Below are 11,834 nucleotides of genomic sequence, written 5' to 3'. Positions count from 1 at the left end.
CCTCCATTTCCAGACTTGTATATCCAATTGCCTAGTCAACTTTTCCACTTGGGTGTCTAACAGACATCTCAAATGAAATATGTCCAAGACAGAACTCATAATTCATAATGCTCACCTTCCAATCTACTCCTCCTATTGCTTTTCCCATCTTAGTAAAAGGCAGCCCCATTATTCATCTTGCTCAGGCCAAGCCTCAAGCTCACAACTGACTGCTCTTCTTTTCTCATATTCCATATGGCATCATCAGCACATCCCATTGGCCCTTCCTTGGAAATATAATCTGCCAACCTCACAACCTCCATCACCCTTCTGGTCCAAGCCTCCATAACCTCTCTACTTTATTATTGTCATCACTCAACTCTCTGTCTCTTGTCCCTCCTTAGTCTCTTCTCAGCACAGCAACCAGAGTGATCCTGTTGATGCTTGATTCCAACCACGTCACTTTTTTGCTCCAAACTCTTCAAGGCTTCCCAAATCACTTGGCATTAAAGCCAAAGTCCCTCCAATTGCCTATGAAGCCTATCCTTTCCCACCATCTCTAACTTCATCACCACTACTCTCACACTTGTTCACTCTGCTCTGGGCCCACAGGCTCCTTTGCTGTTCTTCCAACAACCCAAAGATGCTGTCACTCCCCACCCCCACCCTCACCCCCACTCCCGGCAATGTCTTTGTATGTTCTGTCTCCTTGTCCTGGAAGCCTCTTCCCCAGATACCACTCCCTCTCTGCCTTCACATTCTTTTATCAAAGGTCACCTTCTCAAGGGAACTTCTCTGACCATCCTATTTAAAGTGCCGTCCTCCACCCCACCCCTTGCAATCTCAGTCCGCTTGCCCTGCTTCAATTTCCCTTCAGAGCACTCATTATCAACTGACATACACTTTATTTGATTGTTGTTTTTGTCCTCACATTACAATTTAAGATTCACGAGAGTAGGGATTTTTGCAGGCTTTGGAAATGAGTACTTTTTAGCACCAAGAACAGCATAATAGACAATAACTCTGTGTTGAAAAATGTAGTGGAAGGTCACAATTAAGATACATAAACACGTGAATTAAAGGTATATACGGTGGAAGCTAGTCTCCAATGTATGCCCCAATGATCCTTATCTCTTACTAGTCATGCCCTTGTATAGTCTCCCTCTCACATGTATCAAGTTAGTCTGTGTGATCAATAGACTATGTGATGATGTGTGGCTTCTGGGAATAGATTATACAAGCTAGTACAGTTTCTACCATGCTGTCTTGGATCATTGTCTCTGGGGGAAATCAGAGGCAATGTCAAATGCCCTATGAAATAGGTCACATGGCAAATAACTGAGTTCTCCATCCAACTACCAACACCATTTTGTCAGCCATATGAGTGAGTCATCTTGGAAGCGGATTTCCCAGCCCCAGTCAAGCCTTCATATGCCTGCAGCTTTGGCCAGCCTCTTGACTACAACCTCACAGAGATCCCAAGCCAGAAATACTCCGCTAAGCTCTTTCCAAATTCCTGACCCACAGACTATGTGAATTCTTTTTTAAATGAATATTTCTTATTGCTTTAAGCCATTCATCTCAGGGTAATTTGTTATGAAGAAATAGTAACCAATACAGGTTTTTTTGTACTTGGAAGTAAGGTGTTGCTATAACAAAAATCTAAAACATGGGAAAGCTTTGGAACTGATCCGAGGGTAGAAGTCAAAAGGATTTTGAGAAGAGTGTTAAGTGAAGATCTAAGGGATTTTGAAGAGACTGTTAGCAGAAGTCTGATGACCTTTGAGGAGGCTGCTGGTGTAAGCTTAAGGGAACATGTTATTGGGCATCAGAGAAAAGTGAGTCCTCCTTACTTAGTGGTATATTCGCGATAAATGTATGACTTTTTTCAGGCTTTGGCTTAAAGCAACTCACATATTTGGGATTCTGTTGGATTCTTTCTTGCCTCTAGAGTCCAAAGAAACCATAGTGATATTCCATGTTTTTATGACTTTAGATTGCCTTTAACTAGGTTTCTGTATTGCAGAAATTCACACACGCACACACACTATGATTATATGTGTAGAGTCTTGTGATAATAACAATAATTTAATTTCAAGAATATCTGATTGCATAATCGGAGACTATTTTTCCTTAACTTCAGAAATGGCACCCCCATGGTAATCTCTCTTTTCTGAGCCTAGCTCTCATGCATCCTGCTTAAATTGTTGGTGATCTTTAAATAACTGTGAAGCGACTACATGAATCCAATGTTAGGTAAATATTTGTGGCTTGGAGTTATTTTGTATAATGCCAGCAGGTTTTCAGTTTATGAAAGAGTAGGGGTCCCTGGGCAGCTCAGTTGGTTAAGTTTATGAAAGAGTGACCTGCTAGCAATCCAAAGAATAACAGAATGAGGTGCAGTAATAATAGGGTCCAGGAAATGTTGGGTTGGGGACGATTCTTCAGGGGCGCCGCTGTGTATTTCATCTTGTTTGACCTTGCCGTCGTGTGTTACAAGGAAACACATTCCCTGATTAAATGGGAATGGGATTGCCTTTGAATGTATTATCTGTGAGTGACATCATTACATTTAAGGAATCTGGGGACAAGAGTCTTTCAGTTTGGTCTGCACAATTGGTAAGTGGTGGGACTCTTCTGAAAGGACTCAAGGCCCAGATTTCTAGAAGCAGGAGGTGAGTGCCAAGGGACAGGAACAGAAGATTCTGTGCCTGTACTCGAAATTGTCACTGCAATGGGATGAGCTTCCTCCAAATAGTTTTCTTGCAAATACATGCCACGAAGTGCCCCTACCATAAATCTCCAAGTCAAAGGAGAAATGTGGAATGCCCCAGTGTGATAAAAACAGATCTGACTTGTAACTTTGGCCTCCCCATCTGTCCAGTGATGTAAATGAATGTAGCAGGACCTACACACCTCTCTCACTTCCTCTCTCCTGTTCAACGAGGACTGTGAGAATTAACAGTTGATCAGAGAGCAAAGTAACCAATGGGATGTCCCGGCAGAGCAAACTCACAGCGAGGTCTGTGAAATCGGGCAAAGCACAGCCAGTGTCCATTCAGCTGGCAAAGCACAGCCAGTGTCCATTCAGCTAGCTTAGATCTGTGTCAGGCAGAGCTTGAGGCTGTCTGGAAGCCTTTTTGTTACGGAATGCCAGCGACCAGGGGAATCCCTGCTTCACTATTTGCATATAGATTGAGAAGGAAATGCAGATTTGATCATTTGGTTTCTGTGTAACTTTCGAGTCAAAATGAAACTAGCATGTGAATATTAGTGTGTGAACCTTCTTAGGATGAAGCCTGACTGCTGTGGCATTTAGGAAGCGCGCTGTGTTGTAGCAGCACTCACTATATACATTGTCCCTGCATCAAGTGACGACCATGATTGCTCATGCTCAGACCCTAGGGTTCTATAGGATCCAGCAACCCATTGTTTGCACACAAGGGTGTATGAATTAGCGATATTCACGACACATTTTCTTTGCACCCTAGTCCCCTGCGAATGGATTTACTTTAAAAAGTAGCTTCAAAGATGGGGTGGCTGGGTGGTTCGGTCGATCCCCCCAATCTGGGAGTTCAAGCCCCAGAGCACTGGCAGCTCAGAGCCTGGATGGAGGCTGCTTCGGATTCTGTGTCTCACTCTCTCTCTGTCCCTCCCCCACGCGTGCTCTGTCTCTCTCAAAAAAATAAATAAATAAATGTTAAAAAAACCTTTTTTTACTGTCGTTTCCAACATACGAAAGGTTGGATTTTTTCTTTGGTGGACAAGAGTGATAATACATGTTCATCGTTAAAACAAATCACCCCCCATAGGCAACCACAGTTGACTTGAGTACACCAGGTTCCCCTGGCTAACCTCCACTTAACCAGCCCCCTAGGTTAACTGATGCAGCCTCCACTCTCTGTAAAGCATCATCTATCTGCTGCTTTCAGCAAGCTTAACACAGGCCATTGGCATTCTCAGCATGTATCTGGGCACTTCTTCCACCAGTTGTGATGTCTGCTTGCCAATAGTCAGTTTGTTTGCCCCCAGACACAATTTAAAAGGTTGCAATCGAAAAGTTACAATGTAATTAGGAATTATGGAAATGATGAAAAATGTCACAGAAGGAAGATTCTTATGAAAATCAGGTTGCTTCGGAAAGACTTGATAAAGGCGAGGCACACCAAAGAAAACAAAAAACAAAAAACAAAAAAACTGTCAGATTCGGAGTGAGCAAACAACTATAAAAGACTGAAAGTTCATTGCTAAAATCTAGCAGGATTGCCCTCAGATTGCTTCACGAGCGTCTTTAAGTTTTGCTCCATTTTTAAAACCTGGAAAATTGCAGCTGATGCATTAAGAGTGAGAGACTGAGTAGGTGGGTATTGTGATATTGTGATTTATAATAAGACATGTATATTTAGTCTTTGTCTATTTCTGGAACAGCGCTCCTAAAACCCCTGGAATTTTCTGAGATGAGAGTGCTAAAGGAATCTTTTGTTATGTTAATGAGGTAACTTTTAGAAAGCACCTAAGGATGGGGGCTGGCTGAGAGAACCAACTGGGCCATCAGTCCCCGGCTTCCTGGGAGGGGAGAGGAGGTGGAAGGTGAGCTCGGCCACCAGTGGCCAATGATCAATGATCCAATCAATCATACCTAAGTAATGAAACCTCCCTTAAAACCCCAAAGGAGAAGTTTCCGAGAGCTTATGGGCTGGTTGAAAACATGGATATTCAGGGAAATTGGTGCTTCCATGGATCACGGAAAGTCTGTGCCCTTTCCCCATACCGTGCCCTATGTACCGCTTCCATTGGGCTTTTCCTAGAGCACAACCTTTTATAATAAACCAATAATCTAGTAAGTAAGCTGGTTTCTTGAGTTCGGTGAGAGGCTCTAGCAAATTAACTGAACCCAGGGAGGGGGTCATGAGAACCTCTGATCTATAGCCAGTGGGTCAGAAGCACAGGTGACAATGTGGACTTGTGATCAGCATCTGAAGGTGTGTCTTTGGGGGGGGGGGGGACAGTCTTGTAGGAATCTGACACCATCTCCAGGTAGATGGTGTCTGAATTGAGTTGAATTGCAGGACACCCAGCTGGTGTCAGAGAATTGCTTGGATGTGGTGGGTGGGGGGAGCCCACATGTCAGAATCAGTACCAGAATTGTTAGTTCGTGTTAGAAATGGAGCTGGTGATCCAAAGTGGGATGAAAGTTAGAACTATGGGTAGACAACACAAAATGACTAGAGACACTCTTATCAGGAAACTTATGTCTGAAGGCAAAAAAAAAAAAAGAAAAGAAAAGAAAGAAAGAAACCCAGGAACCGCCATCTTCCGGTAATTCACCAAAATGACCAAGACAAAGGGAAAGAGGAGACGTACTCGCTGCATGTTCTCCAGGCTTTTCAGAAAACGTGGAGTTGTTCCTTTGGCCACATCCATGCGAATCTACAAGAAAGGTGATATTGTGGACATGAAGGGAATGGGCACTGTTCAAAAAGGAAAGCCCCAAATGTTACCATGGCAAAACTGGAAGAGTCTACAATGTTACCCAGCATGCTGTTGGCATTATTGTAAACAAATAAGTTAAGGGCAAGATTCTTGCCAAGAGAATTAATGTACATGTTGAGCATATTAAGCGCTCAAAGAGTCGAGATAGCTTCCTGAAGCCTGTGAAGGAAAATGATCAGAAAAAGAAGGAAGCCAAGGAGGAAGGTACTAAGGTTCAACTGAAACTCCAGCCTGCCCCACCCGGAGAAGCACACTTCCTGAGAACTGATGGAAAGGAGCCTGAGCTGCTGGAACCCACACTCTATGAATTCACAGCATGATAAACGTAAAAAAATAACGACCTCAAGACTGTAAAAATGTTTCTCTTAATTGAGTAGTAGTGTGGTGTCCTCTTCCCCAAAGAAATATTTAAAGCCAACTTTGTGTCAAAAAACAAAAACAAAACCCCAATACAAATAGTAAATCCATATAGTGCTTAACCCGTGTCATGGATTGTTTAGACCCTGGAAACATTTTACTCATTTCGTTGCTGTAATAACTCGATGAAGGAGTAAGGAGGTAGTACTGTTATCCCCATTTTACTGAGATAGAGCAACGCAAAGTTCCCTACTCTAGATGACCCAACCGGAAAGAGAGTTGCTCCATTCAAATGCAGGTGGTGTGGCCCTTAGCAAATGCCAGTAGCCACTGCCTTCCTCTGGCCCTCAATTCTACAGTGAAAGATTTAAAGGTTTTAAATAAGAACAAAATTAACCATGAAAATTATTTATTATGGAATTATTAACGCCTGTATAAAAGTAGAGAGACGACTAGGATGAGTTCCATGTACCCCTCACTCAGGTTCAACATTGACCAACTCATGGCCAATCTCTAGTGCATCTACCCCCCATTCACTCCCTCCTGCTCTCGGAATATATTAAAGCGAATCCTAGAAATCATATTTTCATCCACAAATATTGCAAAGTGCATCTCTAAAAGAAAAGGACTTCTTTTTTAAATTTTTTTTTATGTTTAAAGATTTTTTTAAGTTTATTTTGAGAGAGAGAGAGGGAGAGAGAGAGAGTGCATGCATGTGTCACCCACAGTCAGCCCAGAGCCTGACACATGGCTCGAACTCACAAATTGCAAGATCATGACGTGAGCCGAAATCAAGAGTTGGTCTCTTAACTAACTGAGCCACCCAGGTGCCCCAAGGACTTTTTTTTAAAAGTGTAACTAGAATACCATCATCACACCTGGAACATGGACAATGATCTCTTAACTCAATCAAATATCCAGGCACTATTTGAATTTCCTTGATTGTTGCAGGGATTTTTCCTCCAAATAGGATCCAGATAAGATCATTGCAATTACTATCTTTAATTGTAAACTACCCTTTTCTCCTTGCAATTTATGTGTTGAAGAAAGCAGATCCTGTGTCCTATAGTTTCCCACAGTATGGATTTTGCTGATTCCATGCTGCCCCGCCTCCCCTCCCCCCACTCCCAGAATCGTTGAAGACATTTTCCTGTGTTCCATATTTCTTATAAATTGGGAGTCATATCTAGAAGTGCAATCTTCTTCTAAAGGTAACCAGGCAGGTTCTTTTTTACAAGTGATTTTAAACCTCTAGGTTTAAAATATTGGGGTGCCTGGCTGGCTTAGTAGAGCATATGACTCTTGTTCTTGGGGTTGTGTCAGCCCCACGTTTGGTGTAGGCTCAAAATAAAATCTTTAAAATAAATACAATACAATAAAAATTGATGTGTTTCCATCCAGTGAAGCCAAGGGAAACTCTTCCATTTGGCTCTTGAGTCCTTTTGACACCACTTTCAGTTTCAGTAGCTTCCTTGCTTTCTACATTGACTAGAATGTTCCAGGTTCACTCTATTGTATATATTGCCTTTAATGATATGTCTCCATATTATTCTTTTTCAATTAGCTGATCTACAGCTAGAAGGCATGGTTATTAAGGTTTCCTGGATTCATCTTCTGCTTTTACCTGGTTTGCTACATGACCTGGGCACATTACTTGGCTTTGCCTCAGTCCCCGCATCTATAAAATGAGGACCATAATAATTGCATTTACCTCAGGTGTCGCTACAAGGATAAACTGAATTAATGTATGTAAATCACTTAGAACAGTACCTGGCACGCAGCAAAAACTCAACAAATGTTAGTAATTATCATTAAGTCCATTAAGACTGCTTTCAGTATATCATATTTTTAAGTTTGTCTGACATACTTGTGATCATACTTTATATTGATTTGTTTCCTTTTATTTTCCCACAAACCTAACAACATAGGCATTTCGTATCATTTAACAAATACAAGTTCTCGCTCTCTTTTATTATTATTATTATTTTTAATTTTAAACAGGGAGAGCTGGAGCAGGGGAGAGGGGCGGAGGGGGAGAGGGGGCCAGAGAAAGAATCTCAAACAGGCTCTACCCTGGTATGTACCATAATTTACCAACTTACATGCTCTCTGATAAAGATCGGGTGATTTCCAGTCTTCCCCTATTATAAATAATACAGCTGTGAATATCTTTGCGAACAGCAGTTTCTGTTTTCCTTTTGAGCTTACACTTCTTTACTATAAATTTCCAAAAGTGGGATGACCGTATCCAAGTTATGACCAAACCTATTTCTCAGTGGTTTATACTGATTCATATTTACCTTGAGACTTTAGCACGGTTTACAAAAAATGTTCATAGACGGCCAAATATTTGTTCATGTTCTTTTACAAAATCCAGTGACGAAAATAAGCCATTTGTTGAATGGCTGAAAAAGAATCGGCTGGCTCTATTAATGAGACGGAATAATATGGTCACAATCTCCGGGCGGCCATGTGCGACAGCATCAGCCTGGCCTTGGAAGTCAAACTGGTGGGGGGCGGGGGGCAGGGAGGTGGGGAATGTGACTGCCACAGCCTTCATTGTGGTGGGAAAAAAAGGAAAAGAAAAAAAAAAACCCCACCCAGCACTTTGAGTAATCTAGTAATTGGGTTCTGCCCTCTTCTGAGCTGACTTGAGACCACAGTCACGTGAAACAACCACCAAAAGATGGTTAACAGCTTCAGCAAGTGTGACCTGGGCTTGAGGAGTGTCAAGGTGCTGGGAGGGGAAACAACTGACCTCTCAGGGCCCCGCTGCCCGCTCTCCAGCGTGGATGTCAGGTGACCGTGGCTGAAACCGGACCCAAGACCGCCCTGCCCAGCGCTAAGCCCTTCTTCAGATGTCACCCCTGGAGGAGGGGCCTCCCGGAGGGGGGCAGGCTATGCAATTCATCCACCCACAGGAGGTGTCACTTTCGAATTCACACCAAGGCTTTGTGTGTGCCAGATGTGACCCTGATAATCCTTCCCAGTTAGGAGCCTTAAACTTGACAAGAGAGGGAGCAGGAGAGTGCTTAACTATTGCTTCCCCACCCTCAGCTCCTTGTGGAACTTTCCATCCTTGCTTCTGTGAAATTTGCTTTGTGGATTCCGGACACCAGTGTTAAAACGTAAGGTGACTCTGGTCCCCAAAGGCTGGGGACCCCAGTGTGCACTGCCTGAGCCACTCACTCCTAAAGCCTGCTAAAGCCCCCTTCCACATGGTTACCCCTTGGCAAATAGCTATCTTAATGTAGCTGATCTTGCAGCCTGATGGTTAAGCCACAGAAACTAAGTCAGAAAAATGTGCGGTTGAATTCTGCCTTCACTAGTCGTATCTGCATGATCTTCTGTTCCTCCTCCTCGGATGCAGGTAATTAAAACTCCTACCTTCTGCCTTGCACCGTTGTGAAGATTAAATGAGGTCCTGCACACAAAGTGCCTGGCATGTTCGAAGTGCTCGGTCAACGTGAACTCACACTGTCACTGTGCATTTAAGCCACTTCCCCCCCACCCCCTGCTTCCCCACTGCCCCAATTTTTGGTACGCAGCGGGTTTCTTCCTTTGTGATGGGGATAGTTTTGTTTCTCTTTGTTCCACAGTCTTGGTTCTGGCATTTGCATGTCAGTGTAGCAGGAATGGGGGGACCCCCCCAACTCCCCCCCCTTCTGAAATGCACCTTCATGAGCGACTTCTCTCCTGGTCTCCCAAGTGGAAGTCCACCCTTCTCTTAGGCATCCAGCACTGCGAGCATGCACAGTGAGTCAAATGGATGAAATGTTCCTGTCAGCACTCACTCAGGTCAATTGGTTCTCGATATTGGAAGGGAGAGAGAGGGAAGAAGCAGGGCGTTCTGCGCCAGAGTCCTGGCTCGCGAGCTTCTAGTCCTCTGGCAAAAGCAGAAGGTGCATAGCCCCACCCAGGCTGGGGGAGACCCCTCCCTGCCACCATCTGTTTAAAATTAAAATGTTGCCATCTGCCAAAAAAAGGTTTGGACTTCCCCACTGCACCTCTTGGCTTCTGTCACAGAGGGAGTCAGAAGAGGAGGAGGGCTACATGACAGCCAAACCATCCTTCCATTCCAGGAGGAAAGGCCAGATCCAAGCCCCGCAGTAGAGTAGCGGGGCAGAGGCCTAGAGTCAGAAGACCCAGGTCCTGTCCCCGTCCCGTCATTAGCTTTGTGAGCTGGGCTTGACTCTTCATCAACAAGTGGATGTAAGCACGGGGGACTTGACTCTGTATGCCACCTATGAAGTATCTTTTCCAAACTATTAAATGTGAATTGAATCAAACAACTAGATCGAACTACCAGTTTACAGGAAATACAGGGGATAGAGGAACATATTAAATGACACAACAGCAAAATCCAAAATGTGAGAAATTTTACAGGGTGAACGGCTTCATTTCTTCAACAAAAGGATGACAGGGGAGAGACAGGACCTTAAATATTAGAGATTTAACAGACTTATTAACCAAATGCAATGTGTGGACTATTTTTGGTTCCCATGCACGTGAACCAACTGTCAGAATACATTTATGGGACAATCTGAGATATTTGAAAAGTGTTTGGATATTTGATATCAAGTAATTATTGGTATTTTCCTTAAATATAACACTATCATTACAATTATGTCAAGAAAGTTCTTTTTTAGTCCTTTTAGACACTTCTTTTAGTCAGACACTCTTGATTTCAGCCCAAGTCATGATTCCAGGGTCGTAGGATTGAGCCTTGCATTGGGCTCCTCACTGAATGTAGAGCTTGCTTAAGATATTCTCTCTCTCTCTCTCTCTCTCTCTCTCTCTCTCTCCCTCCCTCCCCCTTCCCTCTGCCCCCTCCCCCACTTGCACACACTCTGTCTCTAAAATAAGAAATAAAGAGTCCTTTTTTTCTTAGAGATTATTAAATATTAAAGTATTCACAGATAACGGAAGGATGGTATGATACGGAAACAATATGTATGAGATTTACTTCAGAATAATCTAGTAGAGGAAGAGTGGATGGGGGATAGATGATGAGACAAGATCTATCTTGTGTCGATAATTACTGCAACTGTTCAAAGGATTCATGGGAGTTCGTTATAAGAGTCTCTCTGATTTTGTGTATGTTTGGAATGGTTCATCATGAAAAGTTAAAGAGTGCAACAGAATATGGGCTCTGGAGAGAGGGAGAGTTGCCTGGTTCTACCTATTATTGGGCCAATTAACCTTTGACTCAGTTTCTCCATGAGGACAACAATATCACCTGCCTCATAGGATTGTTGTAGACACAAGGAAAGCACTAGTGCCCTTTCAATGTTAGCTGTCATTATTAATAAAATAAGAGTTTTGGACTAATTCATCTCTATGGTTCCTTCCAATTGAGAGAGCATCTGATTCCAGCCTGTTTCTATCACATCTTGGCCCTCTTTATTTTCTCTACTCCTCCTTGTTCACCTTTCTGGAAACTCTAACTTCCTCTTGTGTTCACTTCCCTTTGCCCGGGGCATCTGGACACTTTACCTGGGTGGCCAGGTGTCAGTTCCATAAGGCATGTTGGATGGATTCCTGAATTGGCAGGTGGAGGTTTCTGATTTCCTCACCTGCCCACTCACTGTCTGGCTCTGTTTCTAGTAGCTTCCTGTCACCTGGAACAAGAGCTCAACGCTTCAGGACGCAGGCAGAAACTTGGAGAAGGATGAGTAAGGATGCAGTTACATCCTCACTCCACCTCCTCAACCTCCACACTCCTACTCGGGGAGGGCGTAGTGAGGGGCAGAAAGGGAGGTGCCCATCCTGTCTCAGCTCTGTGTCCTTCTGGCAGTGTGGGCAAGCCATGGTAATTAAGAGTGCTAACTCTACGAGCTCCTGGGTGGCTCAGTCGGTTAAGCATCAGACTCTTGATTTTGGCTCAGGTCATGATCTCAGGGTCGTAAGATCAAGCCCCACATCAGGATCTGTGCTGACAGCCTGGAGTCTGCTTGGGATTCTTTCTCTCCCTCCTCCCTCTCTCTCTCTCTCAAAATAAATAA

General features: G+C 43.6%; 1 pseudogene; it reads left to right on the top strand.

Moving 5' to 3' along the window:
- Nucleotides 1-5,300: 5,300 nt before the first annotated feature.
- On the top strand, nt 5,301-5,792 carry LOC112858507 (large ribosomal subunit protein eL21 pseudogene; annotated as a pseudogene).
- The last annotated feature ends 6,042 nt before the right edge of the window (nt 5,793-11,834 follow it).

Source organism: Puma concolor, chromosome B1 (assembly GCF_028749965.1).
Source record: "Puma concolor isolate L17-30 chromosome B1, mPumCon1.1.hap2, whole genome shotgun sequence".
Classification (NCBI taxonomy): Eukaryota; Metazoa; Chordata; class Mammalia; order Carnivora; family Felidae; genus Puma; species Puma concolor.
The sequence above is the reverse complement of the archived record's forward strand: the minus strand, read 5'-3'. Positions and strand labels throughout refer to the sequence as shown.